Raw genomic sequence first — 17,397 nt, forward strand, 5'->3', positions numbered from 1 at the left:
AAACAGTCAAAGCTCTGTGTCCTTTTTGAAAGTGGGATGGGGGTACAAAGACAGATTATCCTTAACAAAAATCCATCTTGAGTATCAGAGCCCAACATACAGAGTGCAGGAGAAGAGGTTAAATGAGCTTCCTACCGTGAGAATGTAACACTATTTTTCATACGAGAGATGGTGCATTTCAGCCTCAAAGGCAGCAATTTCCTCGAATGGAACATTGCTATCACCAGGATCTAAAGCAGGTTTTAGTAGAGTTCGAGTCAGTCAGTCTTTTATTAACTATCATGACCAACATAATGTGATCCATATTACTTCTTTCTTGACAGAAATGATATTCAGGCACAGGTTTCCACTATAAAGTAGTGAGGACATTCCGTTGCTATGAACATCTTTTTAATGCCTAAAAGAATGATTGGGCGTTTTACTTACCACGTAAATTGGTAAAATGATGCACTATGCCAGAAGACTTCCTTTTTTTTTTTGCTTCAGTCTCGGCAATTCAGAGAAACTCTGCTGTGAAACACTGCCACTGCTGGTCATTCAGTATAATCTGCAGATGGAAAAGTCCACTGTTAGTACATTTAATATAAGCAATACAAAAAGTTTTGATTTATATTAAGGGTTACCAGATCTATATTATGGAGTCTGTTTTATTGTGAAAATCAACAGCTCAATAAAAAAATCAAATCTCAATTTGTGTTTATAACCTTCCATACTTCTCTGCATTCCCTTGACTCATTTGCTAAAACTGTCTAAACAATTGTAGCACGTACATTAGGACATAGATCTTTTTGCCAGCCAAGTGGCAGCGCACCATTCTCACTTCTTTAGTTTTAGGATATGGTACACCAGTACAAATTAAGCCAGCTGATAAGTTGAGAGAGGAAGGGTTATGCTACAGTTAACGGGAATGATAGAAACTATGAATAGCATCATTTCCATCTTCTCTTTAGCCAAATCCTACCAGTTCAGCAACAGTGAAGTTGAGACTCTTATGCTCAAACTTGCGTTCATACAAATATAGAAGTCTAAATAAAGTCCTAATTTCTTTCATCTTACCATCAACACTTTCAGTTGGGCATCCTGTCTACCCTGCAACTCATATCATTACCAAGATAAATGTATCCTACTCTTTGTTAGGCAACAGAGTGGCTCTCATGTCAGAAAGCATCTTGCTTTAGCTTTATGATGTCAGACTGCTAGGCAACAGAATGGCACCACATGTCAGACAACTTCTTGCTTTAGCTTTATGATGTCAGACACCACTGGACCAATTGTCCTTGTGGAAGCTGACCACACAGGAGGATGAGATATCAGAAGTTATGCAGTAGGTTACTATCCGTATTCATGACTGCCAGCCACGTAGGAGGGGGAATGGTAAAGGAATCTGAAACAGTCAAAGCTCTGTGTCCTTTTTGAAAGTGGGATGGGGGTACAAAGACAGATTATCCTTAACAAAAATCCATCTTGAGTATCAGAGCCCAACATACAGAGTGCAGGAGAAGAGGTTAAATGAGCTTCCTACCGTGAGAATGTAACACTATTTTTCATACGAGAGATGGTGCATTTCAGCCTCAAAGGCAGCAATTTCCTCGAATGGAACATTGCTATCACCAGGATCTAAAGCAGGTTTTAGTAGAGTTCGAGTCAGTCAGTCTTTTATTAACTATCATGACCAACATAATGTGATCCATATTACTTCTTTCTTGACAGAAATGATATTCAGGCACAGGTTTCCACTATAAAGTAGTGAGGACATTCCGTTGCTATGAACATCTTTTTAATGCCTAAAAGAATGATTGGGCGTTTTACTTACCACGTAAATTGGTAAAATGATGCACTATGCCAGAAGACTTCCTTTTTTTTTTTGCTTCAGTCTCGGCAATTCAGAGAAACTCTGCTGTGAAACACTGCCACTGCTGGTCATTCAGTATAATCTGCAGATGGAAAAGTCCACTGTTAGTACATTTAATATAAGCAATACAAAAAGTTTTGATTTATATTAAGGGTTACCAGATCTATATTATGGAGTCTGTTTTATTGTGAAAATCAACAGCTCAATAAAAAAATCAAATCTCAATTTGTGTTTATAACCTTCCATACTTCTCTGCATTCCCTTGACTCATTTGCTAAAACTGTCTAAACAATTGTAGCACGTACATTAGGACATAGATCTTTTTGCCAGCCAAGTGGCAGCGCACCATTCTCACTTCTTTTGTTTTAGGATATGGTACACCAGTAGCAATTAAGCCAGCTGATAAGTTGAGAGAGGAAGAGTTATGCTACAGTTAACTGGAATAATAGAAACTATGAATAGCATCATTTCCATCTTCTCTTTAGCCAAATCCTACCAGTTCAGCAACAGTGAAGTTGAGACTCTTATGCTCAAACTTGCGTTCATACAAATATAGAAGTCTAAATAAAGTCCTAATTTCTTTCATCTTACCATCAACACTTTCAGTTGGGCATCCTGTCTACCCTGCAACTCATATCATTACCAAGATAAATGTATCCTACTCTTTGTTAGGCAACAGAGTGGCTCTCATGTCAGAAAGCATCTTGCTTTAGCTTTATGATGTCAGACTGCTAGGCAACAGAATGGCACCACATGTCAGACAACTTCTTGCTTTAGCTTTATGATGTCAGACACCACTGGACCAATTGTCCTTGTGGAAGCTGACCACACAGGAGGATGAGATATCAGAAGTTATGCAGTAGGTTACTATCCGTATTCATGACTGCCAGCCACGTAGGAGGGGGAATGGTAAAGGAATCTGAAACAGTCAAAGCTCTGTGTCCTTTTTGAAAGTGGGATGGGGGTACAAAGACAGATTATCCTTAACAAAAATCCATCTTGAGTATCAGAGCCCAACATACAGAGTGCAGGAGAAGAGGTTAAATGAGCTTCCTACCGTGAGAATGTAACACTATTTTTCATACGAGAGATGGTGCATTTCAGCCTCAAAGGCAGCAATTTCCTCGAATGGAACATTGCTATCACCAGGATCTAAAGCAGGTTTTAGTAGAGTTCGAGTCAGTCAGTCTTTTATTAACTATCATGACCAACATAATGTGATCCATATTACTTCTTTCTTGACAGAAATGATATTCAGGCACAGGTTTCCACTATAAAGTAGTGAGGACATTCCGTTGCTATGAACATCTTTTTAATGCCTAAAAGAATGATTGGGCGTTTTACTTACCACGTAAATTGGTAAAATGATGCACTATGCCAGAAGACTTCCTTTTTTTTTTTGCTTCAGTCTCGGCAATTCAGAGAAACTCTGCTGTGAAACACTGCCACTGCTGGTCATTCAGTATAATCTGCAGATGGAAAAGTCCACTGTTAGTACATTTAATATAAGCAATACAAAAAGTTTTGATTTATATTAAGGGTTACCAGATCTATATTATGGAGTCTGTTTTATTGTGAAAATCAACAGCTCAATAAAAAAATCAAATCTCAATTTGTGTTTATAACCTTCCATACTTCTCTGCATTCCCTTGACTCATTTGCTAAAACTGTCTAAACAATTGTAGCACGTACATTAGGACATAGATCTTTTTGCCAGCCAAGTGGCAGCGCACCATTCTCACTTCTTTTGTTTTAGGATATGGTACACCAGTAGCAATTAAGCCAGCTGATAAGTTGAGAGAGGAAGAGTTATGCTACAGTTAACTGGAATAATAGAAACTATGAATAGCATCATTTCCATCTTCTCTTTAGCCAAATCCTACCAGTTCAGCAACAGTGAAGTTGAGACTCTTATGCTCAAACTTGCGTTCATACAAATATAGAAGTCTAAATAAAGTCCTAATTTCTTTCATCTTACCATCAACACTTTCAGTTGGGCATCCTGTCTACCCTGCAACTCATATCATTACCAAGATAAATGTATCCTACTCTTTGTTAGGCAACAGAGTGGCTCTCATGTCAGAAAGCATCTTGCTTTAGCTTTATGATGTCAGACTGCTAGGCAACAGAATGGCACCACATGTCAGACAACTTCTTGCTTTAGCTTTATGATGTCAGACACCACTGGACCAATTGTCCTTGTGGAAGCTGACCACACAGGAGGATGAGATATCAGAAGTTATGCAGTAGGTTACTATCCGTATTCATGACTGCCAGCCACGTAGGAGGGGGAATGGTAAAGGAATCTGAAACAGTCAAAGCTCTGTGTCCTTTTTGAAAGTGGGATGGGGGTACAAAGACAGATTATCCTTAACAAAAATCCATCTTGAGTATCAGAGCCCAACATACAGAGTGCAGGAGAAGAGGTTAAATGAGCTTCCTACCGTGAGAATGTAACACTATTTTTCATACGAGAGATGGTGCATTTCAGCCTCAAAGGCAGCAATTTCCTCGAATGGAACATTGCTATCACCAGGATCTAAAGCAGGTTTTAGTAGAGTTCGAGTCAGTCAGTCTTTTATTAACTATCATGACCAACATAATGTGATCCATATTACTTCTTTCTTGACAGAAATGATATTCAGGCACAGGTTTCCACTATAAAGTAGTGAGGACATTCCGTTGCTATGAACATCTTTTTAATGCCTAAAAGAATGATTGGGCGTTTTACTTACCACGTAAATTGGTAAAATGATGCACTATGCCAGAAGACTTCCTTTTTTTTTTTGCTTCAGTCTCAGCAATTCAGAGAAACTCTGCTGTGAAACACTGCCACTGCTGGTCATTCAGTATAATCTGCAGATGGAAAAGTCCACTGTTAGTACATTTAATATAAGCAATACAAAAAGTTTTGATTTATATAAAGGGTTACCAGATCTATACTATGGAGTCTGTTTTATTGTGAAAATCAACAGCTCAATAAAAAATCAAATCTCAATTTGTGTTTATAACCTTCCATACTTCTCTGCATTCCCTTGACTCATTTGCTAAAACTCTCTAAACAATTGTAGCACGTACATTAGGACATAGATCTTTTTGCCAGCCAAGTGGCAGCGCACCATTCTCACTTCTTTTGTTTTAGGATATGGTACACCAGTAGCAATTAAGCCAGCTGATAAGTTGAGAGAGGAAGAGTTATGCTACAGTTAACTGGAATAATAGAAACTATGAATAGCATCATTTCCATCTTCTCTTTAGCCAAATCCTACCAGTTCAGCAACAGTGAAGTTGAGACTCTTATGCTCAAACTTGCGTTATACAAATATAGAAGTCTAAATAAAGTCCTAATTTCTTTCATCTTACCATCAACACTTTCAGTTGGGCATCCTGTCTACCCTGCAACTCATATCATTACCAAGATAAATGTATCCTACTCTTTGTTAGGCAACAGAGTGGCTCTCATGTCAGAAAGCATCTTGCTTTAGCTTTATGATGTCAGACTGCTAGGCAACAGAATGGCACCACATGTCAGACAACTTCTTGCTTTAGCTTTATGATGTCAGGCCCCCCTGGACCAATTGTCCTTGTGGAAGCTGACCACACAGGAGGATGAGATATGAGAAGTTATGCAGTAGGTTACTATCCGTATTCATGACTGCCAGCCACGTAGGAGGGGGAATGGTAAAGGAATCTGAAACAGTCAAAGCTCTGTGTCCTTTTTGAAAGTGGGATGGGGGTACAAAGACAGATTATCCTTAACAAAAATCCATCTTGAGTATCAGAGCCCAACATACAGAGTGCAGGAGAAGAGGTTAAATGAGCTTCCTACCGTGAGAATGTAACACTATTTTTCATACGAGAGATGGTGCATTTCAGCCTCAAAGGCAGCAATTTCCTCGAATGGAACATTGCTATCACCAGGATCTAAAGCAGGTTTTAGTAGAGTTCGAGTCAGTCAGTCTTTTATTAACTATCATGACCAACATAATGTGATCCATATTACTTCTTTCTTGACAGAAATGATATTCAGGCACAGGTTTCCACTATAAAGTAGTGAGGACATTCCGTTGCTATGAACATCTTTTTAATGCCTAAAAGAATGATTGGGCGTTTTACTTACCACGTAAATTGGTAAAATGATGCACTATGCCAGAAGACTTCCTTTTTTTTTTTGCTTCAGTCTCAGCAATTCAGAGAAACTCTGCTGTGAAACACTGCCACTGCTGGTCATTCAGTATAATCTGCAGATGGAAAAGTCCACTGTTAGTACATTTAATATAAGCAATACAAAAAGTTTTGATTTATATAAAGGGTTACCAGATCTATACTATGGAGTCTGTTTTATTGTGAAAATCAACAGCTCAATAAAAAAATCAAATCTCAATTTGTGTTTATAACCTCCCATACTTCTCTGCATTCCCTTGACTCATTTGCTAAAACTCTCTAAACAATTGTAGCACGTACATTAGGACATAGATCTTTTTGCCAGCCAAGTGGCAGCGCACCATTCTCACTTCTTTAGTTTTAGGATATGGTACACCAGTAGCAATTAAGCCAGCTGATAAGTTGAGAGAGGAAGCGTTATGCTACAGTTAACGGGAATGATAGAAACTATGAATAGCATCATTTCCATCTTCTCTTTAGCCAAATCCTACCAGTTCAGCAAGAGTGAAGTTGAGACTCTTATGCTCAAACTTGCGTTCATACAAATATAGAAGTCTAAATAAAGTCCTAATTTCTTTCATCTTACCATCAACACTTTCAGTTGGGCATCCTGTCTACCCTGCAACTCATATCATTACCAAGATAAATGTATCCTACTCTTTGTTAGGCAACAGAGTGGCTCTCATGTCAGAAAGCATCTTGCTTTAGCTTTATGATGTCAGACTGCTAGGCAACAGAATGGCACCACATGTCAGACAACTTCTTGCTTTAGCTTTATGATGTCAGGCCCCCTGGACCAATTGTCCTTGTGGAAGCTGACCACACAGGAGGATGAGATATCAGAAGTTATGCAGTAGGTTACTATCCGTATTCATGACTGCCAGCCACGTAGGAGGGGGAATGGTAAAGGAATCTGAAACAGTCAAAGCTCTGTGTCCTTTTTGAAAGTGGGATGGGGGTACAAAGACAGATTATCCTTAACAAACATCCATCTTGAGTATCAGAGCCCAACATACAGAGTGCAGGAGAAGAGGTTAAATGAGCTTCCTACCGTGAGAATGTAACACTATTTTTCATACGTGAGATGGTGCATTTCAGCCTCAAAGGCAGCAATTTCCTCGAATGGAACATTGCTATCACCAGGATCTAAAGCAGGTTTTAGTAGAGTTCGAGTCAGTCAGTCTTTTATTAACTATCATGACCAACATAATGTGATCCATATTACTTCTTTCTTGACAGAAATGATATTCAGGCACAGGTTTCCACTATAAAGTAGTGAGGACATTCCGTTGCTATGAACATCTTTTTAATGCCCAAAAGAATGATTGGGCGTTTTACTTACCACGTAAATTGGTAAAATGATGCACTATGCCAGAAGACTTCCTTTTTTTTTTTGCTTCAGTCTCGGAAATTCAGAGAAACTCTGCTGTGAAACACTGCCACTGCTGGTCATTCAGTTTAATCTGCAGATGGAAAAGTCCACTGTTAGTACATTTAATATAAGCAATACAAAAAGTTTTGATTTATATAAAGGGTTACCAGATCTATACTATGGAGTCTGTTTTATTGTGAAAATCAACAGCTCAATAAAAAAATCAAATCTCAATTTGTGTTTATAACCTCCCATACTTCTCTGCATTCCCTTGACTCATTTGCTAAAACTCTCTAAACAATTGTAGCACGTACATTAGGACATAGATCTTTTTGCCAGCCAAGTGGCAGCGCACCATTCTCACTTCTTTAGTTTTAGGATATGGTACACCAGTAGCAATTAAGCCAGCTGATAAGTTGAGAGAGGAAGGGTTATGCTACAGTTAACGGGAATGATAGAAACTATGAATAGCATCATTTCCATCTTCTCTTTAGCCAAATCCTACCAGTTCAGCAAGAGTGAAGTTGAGACTCTTATGCTCAAACTTGCGTTCATACAAATATAGAAGTCTAAATAAAGTCCTAATTTCTTTCATCTTACCATCAACACTTTCAGTTGGGCATCCTGTCTACCCTGCAACTCATATCATTACCAAGATAAATGTATCCTACTCTTTGTTAGGCAACAGAGTGGCTCTCATGTCAGAAAGCATCTTGCTTTAGCTTTATGATGTCAGACTGCTAGGCAACAGAATGGCACCACATGTCAGACAACTTCTTGCTTTAGCTTTATGATGTCAGGCCCCCCTGGACCAATTGTCCTTGTGGAAGCTGACCACACAGGAGGATGAGATATCAGAAGTTATGCAGTAGGTTACTATCCGTATTCATGACTGCCAGCCACGTAGGAGGGGGAATGGTAAAGGAATCTGAAACAGTCAAAGCTCTGTGTCCTTTTTGAAAGTGGGATGGGGGTACAAAGACAGATTATCCTTAACAAAAATCCATCTTGAGTATCAGAGCCCAACATACAGAGTGCAGGAGAAGAGGTTAAATGAGCTTCCTACCGTGAGAATGTAACACTATTTTTCATACGTGAGATGGTGCATTTCAGCCTCAAAGGCAGCAATTTCCTCGAATGGGACATTGCTATCACCAGGATCTAAAGCAGGTTTTAGTAGAGTTCGAGTCAGTCAGTCTTTTATTAACTATTATGACCAACATAATGTGATCCATATTACTTCTTTCTTGACAGAAATGATATTCAGGCACAGGTTTCCACTATAAAGTAGTGAGGACATTCCGTTGCTATGAACATCTTTTTAATGCCCAAAAGAATGATTGGGCATTTTACTTACCACGTAAATTGGTAAAATGATGCACTATGCCAGAATACTTTTTTTTTTTTTTTGCTTCAGTCTCGGCAAGTCAGAGAAACTCTGCTGTGAAACACTGCCACTGCTGGTCATTCAGTATAATCTGCAGATGGAAAAGTCCACTGTTAGTACATTTAATATAAGCAATACAAAAAGTTTTGATTTATATAAAGGGTTACCAGATCTATACTATGGAGTCTGTTTTATTGTGAAAATCAACAGCTCAATAAAAAAATCAAATCTCAATTTAATTTGTGTTTATAACCTCCCATACTTCTCTGCATTCCCTTGACTCATTTGCTAAAACTCTCTAAACAATTGTAGCACGTACATTAGGACATAGATCTTTTTGCCAGCCAAGTGGCAGCGCACCATTCTCACTTCTTTAGTTTTAGGATATGGTACACCAGTAGCAATTAAGCCAGCTGATAAGTTGAGAGAGGAAGCGTTATGCTACAGTTAACGGGAATGATAGAAACTATGAATAGCATCATTTCCATCTTCTCTTTAGCCAAATCCTACCAGTTCAGCAAGAGTGAAGTTGAGACTCTTATGCTCAAACTTGCGTTCATACAAATATAGAAGTCTAAATAAAGTCCTAATTTCTTTCATCTTACCATCAACACTTTCAGTTGGGCATCCTGTCTACCCTGCAACTCATATCATTACCAAGATAAATGTATCCTACTCTTTGTTAGGCAACAGAGTGGCTCTCATGTCAGAAAGCATCTTGCTTTAGCTTTATGATGTCAGACTGCTAGGCAACAGAATGGCACTACATGTCAGACAACTTCTTGCTTTAGCTTTATGATGTCAGGCCCCCTGGACCAATTGTCCTTGTGGAAGCTGACCACACAGGAGGATGAGATATCAGAAGTTATGCAGTAGGTTACTATCCGTATTCATGACTGCCAGCCACGTAGGAGGGGGAATGGTAAAGGAATCTGAAACAGTCAAAGCTCTGTGTCCTTTTTGAAAGTGGGATGGGGGTACAAAGACAGATTATCCTTAACAAACATCCATCTTGAGTATCAGAGCCCAACATACAGAGTGCAGGAGAAGAGGTTAAATGAGCTTCCTACCGTGAGAATGTAACACTATTTTTCATACGTGAGATGGTGCATTTCAGCCTCAAAGGCAGCAATTTCCTCGAATGGAACATTGCTATCACCAGGATCTAAAGCAGGTTTTAGTAGAGTTCGAGTCAGTCAGTCTTTTATTAACTATCATGACCAACATAATGTGATCCATATTACTTCTTTCTTGACAGAAATGATATTCAGGCACAGGTTTCCACTATAAAGTAGTGAGGACATTCCGTTGCTATGAACATCTTTTTAATGCCCAAAAGAATGATTGGGCGTTTTACTTACCACGTAAATTGGTAAAATGATGCACTATGCCAGAAGACTTCCTTTTTTTTTTTGCTTCAGTCTCGGAAATTCAGAGAAACTCTGCTGTGAAACACTGCCACTGCTGGTCATTCAGTTTAATCTGCAGATGGAAAAGTCCACTGTTAGTACATTTAATATAAGCAATACAAAAAGTTTTGATTTATATAAAGGGTTACCAGATCTATACTATGGAGTCTGTTTTATTGTGAAAATCAACAGCTCAATAAAAAAATCAAATCTCAATTTGTGTTTATAACCTCCCATACTTCTCTGCATTCCCTTGACTCATTTGCTAAAACTCTCTAAACAATTGTAGCACGTACATTAGGACATAGATCTTTTTGCCAGCCAAGTGGCAGCGCACCATTCTCACTTCTTTAGTTTTAGGATATGGTACACCAGTAGCAATTAAGCCAGCTGATAAGTTGAGAGAGGAAGGGTTATGCTACAGTTAACGGGAATGATAGAAACTATGAATAGCATCATTTCCATCTTCTCTTTAGCCAAATCCTACCAGTTCAGCAAGAGTGAAGTTGAGACTCTTATGCTCAAACTTGCGTTCATACAAATATAGAAGTCTAAATAAAGTCCTAATTTCTTTCATCTTACCATCAACACTTTCAGTTGGGCATCCTGTCTACCCTGCAACTCATATCATTACCAAGATAAATGTATCCTACTCTTTGTTAGGCAACAGAGTGGCTCTCATGTCAGAAAGCATCTTGCTTTAGCTTTATGATGTCAGACTGCTAGGCAACAGAATGGCACCACATGTCAGACAACTTCTTGCTTTAGCTTTATGATGTCAGGCCCCCCTGGACCAATTGTCCTTGTGGAAGCTGACCACACAGGAGGATGAGATATCAGAAGTTATGCAGTAGGTTACTATCCGTATTCATGACTGCCAGCCACGTAGGAGGGGGAATGGTAAAGGAATCTGAAACAGTCAAAGCTCTGTGTCCTTTTTGAAAGTGGGATGGGGGTACAAAGACAGATTATCCTTAACAAAAATCCATCTTGAGTATCAGAGCCCAACATACAGAGTGCAGGAGAAGAGGTTAAATGAGCTTCCTACCGTGAGAATGTAACACTATTTTTCATACGAGAGATGGTGCATTTCAGCCTCAAAGGCAGCAATTTCCTCGAATGGAACATTGCTATCACCAGGATCTAAAGCAGGTTTTAGTAGAGTTCGAGTCAGTCAGTCTTTTATTAACTATCATGACCAACATAATGTGATCCATATTACTTCTTTCTTGACAGAAATGATATTCAGGCACAGGTTTCCACTATAAAGTAGTGAGGACATTCCGTTGCTATGAACATCTTTTTAATGCCTAAAAGAATGATTGGGCGTTTTACTTACCACGTAAATTGGTAAAATGATGCACTATGCCAGAAGACTTCCTTTTTTTTTTTGCTTCAGTCTCGGCAATTCAGAGAAACTCTGCTGTGAAACACTGCCACTGCTGGTCATTCAGTATAATCTGCAGATGGAAAAGTCCACTGTTAGTACATTTAATATAAGCAATACAAAAAGTTTTGATTTATATTAAGGGTTACCAGATCTATATTATGGAGTCTGTTTTATTGTGAAAATCAACAGCTCAATAAAAAAATCAAATCTCAATTTGTGTTTATAACCTTCCATACTTCTCTGCATTCCCTTGACTCATTTGCTAAAACTGTCTAAACAATTGTAGCACGTACATTAGGACATAGATCTTTTTGCCAGCCAAGTGGCAGCGCACCATTCTCACTTCTTTAGTTTTAGGATATGGTACACCAGTACAAATTAAGCCAGCTGATAAGTTGAGAGAGGAAGGGTTATGCTACAGTTAACGGGAATGATAGAAACTATGAATAGCATCATTTCCATCTTCTCTTTAGCCAAATCCTACCAGTTCAGCAACAGTGAAGTTGAGACTCTTATGCTCAAACTTGCGTTCATACAAATATAGAAGTCTAAATAAAGTCCTAATTTCTTTCATCTTACCATCAACACTTTCAGTTGGGCATCCTGTCTACCCTGCAACTCATATCATTACCAAGATAAATGTATCCTACTCTTTGTTAGGCAACAGAGTGGCTCTCATGTCAGAAAGCATCTTGCTTTAGCTTTATGATGTCAGACTGCTAGGCAACAGAATGGCACCACATGTCAGACAACTTCTTGCTTTAGCTTTATGATGTCAGACACCACTGGACCAATTGTCCTTGTGGAAGCTGACCACACAGGAGGATGAGATATCAGAAGTTATGCAGTAGGTTACTATCCGTATTCATGACTGCCAGCCACGTAGGAGGGGGAATGGTAAAGGAATCTGAAACAGTCAAAGCTCTGTGTCCTTTTTGAAAGTGGGATGGGGGTACAAAGACAGATTATCCTTAACAAAAATCCATCTTGAGTATCAGAGCCCAACATACAGAGTGCAGGAGAAGAGGTTAAATGAGCTTCCTACCGTGAGAATGTAACACTATTTTTCATACGAGAGATGGTGCATTTCAGCCTCAAAGGCAGCAATTTCCTCGAATGGAACATTGCTATCACCAGGATCTAAAGCAGGTTTTAGTAGAGTTCGAGTCAGTCAGTCTTTTATTAACTATCATGACCAACATAATGTGATCCATATTACTTCTTTCTTGACAGAAATGATATTCAGGCACAGGTTTCCACTATAAAGTAGTGAGGACATTCCGTTGCTATGAACATCTTTTTAATGCCTAAAAGAATGATTGGGCGTTTTACTTACCACGTAAATTGGTAAAATGATGCACTATGCCAGAAGACTTCCTTTTTTTTTTTGCTTCAGTCTCGGCAATTCAGAGAAACTCTGCTGTGAAACACTGCCACTGCTGGTCATTCAGTATAATCTGCAGATGGAAAAGTCCACTGTTAGTACATTTAATATAAGCAATACAAAAAGTTTTGATTTATATTAAGGGTTACCAGATCTATATTATGGAGTCTGTTTTATTGTGAAAATCAACAGCTCAATAAAAAAATCAAATCTCAATTTGTGTTTATAACCTTCCATACTTCTCTGCATTCCCTTGACTCATTTGCTAAAACTGTCTAAACAATTGTAGCACGTACATTAGGACATAGATCTTTTTGCCAGCCAAGTGGCAGCGCACCATTCTCACTTCTTTTGTTTTAGGATATGGTACACCAGTAGCAATTAAGCCAGCTGATAAGTTGAGAGAGGAAGAGTTATGCTACAGTTAACTGGAATAATAGAAACTATGAATAGCATCATTTCCATCTTCTCTTTAGCCAAATCCTACCAGTTCAGCAACAGTGAAGTTGAGACTCTTATGCTCAAACTTGCGTTCATACAAATATAGAAGTCTAAATAAAGTCCTAATTTCTTTCATCTTACCATCAACACTTTCAGTTGGGCATCCTGTCTACCCTGCAACTCATATCATTACCAAGATAAATGTATCCTACTCTTTGTTAGGCAACAGAGTGGCTCTCATGTCAGAAAGCATCTTGCTTTAGCTTTATGATGTCAGACTGCTAGGCAACAGAATGGCACCACATGTCAGACAACTTCTTGCTTTAGCTTTATGATGTCAGACACCACTGGACCAATTGTCCTTGTGGAAGCTGACCACACAGGAGGATGAGATATCAGAAGTTATGCAGTAGGTTACTATCCGTATTCATGACTGCCAGCCACGTAGGAGGGGGAATGGTAAAGGAATCTGAAACAGTCAAAGCTCTGTGTCCTTTTTGAAAGTGGGATGGGGGTACAAAGACAGATTATCCTTAACAAAAATCCATCTTGAGTATCAGAGCCCAACATACAGAGTGCAGGAGAAGAGGTTAAATGAGCTTCCTACCGTGAGAATGTAACACTATTTTTCATACGAGAGATGGTGCATTTCAGCCTCAAAGGCAGCAATTTCCTCGAATGGAACATTGCTATCACCAGGATCTAAAGCAGGTTTTAGTAGAGTTCGAGTCAGTCAGTCTTTTATTAACTATCATGACCAACATAATGTGATCCATATTACTTCTTTCTTGACAGAAATGATATTCAGGCACAGGTTTCCACTATAAAGTAGTGAGGACATTCCGTTGCTATGAACATCTTTTTAATGCCTAAAAGAATGATTGGGCGTTTTACTTACCACGTAAATTGGTAAAATGATGCACTATGCCAGAAGACTTCCTTTTTTTTTTTGCTTCAGTCTCGGCAATTCAGAGAAACTCTGCTGTGAAACACTGCCACTGCTGGTCATTCAGTATAATCTGCAGATGGAAAAGTCCACTGTTAGTACATTTAATATAAGCAATACAAAAAGTTTTGATTTATATTAAGGGTTACCAGATCTATATTATGGAGTCTGTTTTATTGTGAAAATCAACAGCTCAATAAAAAAATCAAATCTCAATTTGTGTTTATAACCTTCCATACTTCTCTGCATTCCCTTGACTCATTTGCTAAAACTGTCTAAACAATTGTAGCACGTACATTAGGACATAGATCTTTTTGCCAGCCAAGTGGCAGCGCACCATTCTCACTTCTTTTGTTTTAGGATATGGTACACCAGTAGCAATTAAGCCAGCTGATAAGTTGAGAGAGGAAGAGTTATGCTACAGTTAACTGGAATAATAGAAACTATGAATAGCATCATTTCCATCTTCTCTTTAGCCAAATCCTACCAGTTCAGCAACAGTGAAGTTGAGACTCTTATGCTCAAACTTGCGTTCATACAAATATAGAAGTCTAAATAAAGTCCTAATTTCTTTCATCTTACCATCAACACTTTCAGTTGGGCATCCTGTCTACCCTGCAACTCATATCATTACCAAGATAAATGTATCCTACTCTTTGTTAGGCAACAGAGTGGCTCTCATGTCAGAAAGCATCTTGCTTTAGCTTTATGATGTCAGACTGCTAGGCAACAGAATGGCACCACATGTCAGACAACTTCTTGCTTTAGCTTTATGATGTCAGACACCACTGGACCAATTGTCCTTGTGGAAGCTGACCACACAGGAGGATGAGATATCAGAAGTTATGCAGTAGGTTACTATCCGTATTCATGACTGCCAGCCACGTAGGAGGGGGAATGGTAAAGGAATCTGAAACAGTCAAAGCTCTGTGTCCTTTTTGAAAGTGGGATGGGGGTACAAAGACAGATTATCCTTAACAAAAATCCATCTTGAGTATCAGAGCCCAACATACAGAGTGCAGGAGAAGAGGTTAAATGAGCTTCCTACCGTGAGAATGTAACACTATTTTTCATACGAGAGATGGTGCATTTCAGCCTCAAAGGCAGCAATTTCCTCGAATGGAACATTGCTATCACCAGGATCTAAAGCAGGTTTTAGTAGAGTTCGAGTCAGTCAGTCTTTTATTAACTATCATGACCAACATAATGTGATCCATATTACTTCTTTCTTGACAGAAATGATATTCAGGCACAGGTTTCCACTATAAAGTAGTGAGGACATTCCGTTGCTATGAACATCTTTTTAATGCCTAAAAGAATGATTGGGCGTTTTACTTACCACGTAAATTGGTAAAATGATGCACTATGCCAGAAGACTTCCTTTTTTTTTTTGCTTCAGTCTCAGCAATTCAGAGAAACTCTGCTGTGAAACACTGCCACTGCTGGTCATTCAGTATAATCTGCAGATGGAAAAGTCCACTGTTAGTACATTTAATATAAGCAATACAAAAAGTTTTGATTTATATAAAGGGTTACCAGATCTATACTATGGAGTCTGTTTTATTGTGAAAATCAACAGCTCAATAAAAAAATCAAATCTCAATTTGTGTTTATAACCTCCCATACTTCTCTGCATTCCCTTGACTCATTTGCTAAAACTCTCTAAACAATTGTAGCACGTACATTAGGACATAGATCTTTTTGCCAGCCAAGTGGCAGCGCACCATTCTCACTTCTTTAGTTTTAGGATATGGTACACCAGTACAAATTAAGCCAGCTGATAAGTTGAGAGAGGAAGGGTTATGCTACAGTTAACGGGAATGATAGAAACTATGAATAGCATCATTTCCATCTTCTCTTTAGCCAAATCCTACCAGTTCAGCAACAGTGAAGTTGAGACTCTTATGCTCAAACTTGCGTTCATACAAATATAGAAGTCTAAATAAAGTCCTAATTTCTTTCATCTTACCATCAACACTTTCAGTTGGGCATCCTGTCTACCCTGCAACTCATATCATTACCAAGATAAATGTATCCTACTCTTTGTTAGGCAACAGAGTGGCTCTCATGTCAGAAAGCATCTTGCTTTAGCTTTATGATGTCAGACTGCTAGGCAACAGAATGGCACCACATGTCAGACAACTTCTTGCTTTAGCTTTATGATGTCAGACACCACTGGACCAATTGTCCTTGTGGAAGCTGACCACACAGGAGGATGAGATATCAGAAGTTATGCAGTAGGTTACTATCCGTATTCATGACTGCCAGCCACGTAGGAGGGGGAATGGTAAAGGAATCTGAAACAGTCAAAGCTCTGTGTCCTTTTTGAAAGTGGGATGGGGGTACAAAGACAGATTATCCTTAACAAAAATCCATCTTGAGTATCAGAGCCCAACATACAGAGTGCAGGAGAAGAGGTTAAATGAGCTTCCTACCGTGAGAATGTAACACTATTTTTCATACGAGAGATGGTGCATTTCAGCCTCAAAGGCAGCAATTTCCTCGAATGGAACATTGCTATCACCAGGATCTAAAGCAGGTTTTAGTAGAGTTCGAGTCAGTCAGTCTTTTATTAACTATCATGACCAACATAATGTGATCCATATTACTTCTTTCTTGACAGAAATGATATTCAGGCACAGGTTTCCACTATAAAGTAGTGAGGACATTCCGTTGCTATGAACATCTTTTTAATGCCTAAAAGAATGATTGGGCGTTTTACTTACCACGTAAATTGGTAAAATGATGCACTATGCCAGAAGACTTCCTTTTTTTTTTTGCTTCAGTCTCGGCAATTCAGAGAAACTCTGCTGTGAAACACTGCCACTGCTGGTCATTCAGTATAATCTGCAGATGGAAAAGTCCACTGTTAGTACATTTAATATAAGCAATACAAAAAGTTTTGATTTATATTAAGGGTTACCAGATCTATATTATGGAGTCTGTTTTATTGTGAAAATCAACAGCTCAATAAAAAAATCAAATCTCAATTTGTGTTTATAACCTTCCATACTTCTCTGCATTCCCTTGACTCATTTGCTAAAACTGTCTA

Source organism: Lissotriton helveticus, chromosome 11 (assembly GCF_964261635.1).
Source record: "Lissotriton helveticus chromosome 11, aLisHel1.1, whole genome shotgun sequence".
Taxonomy (NCBI): domain Eukaryota; kingdom Metazoa; phylum Chordata; class Amphibia; order Caudata; family Salamandridae; genus Lissotriton; species Lissotriton helveticus.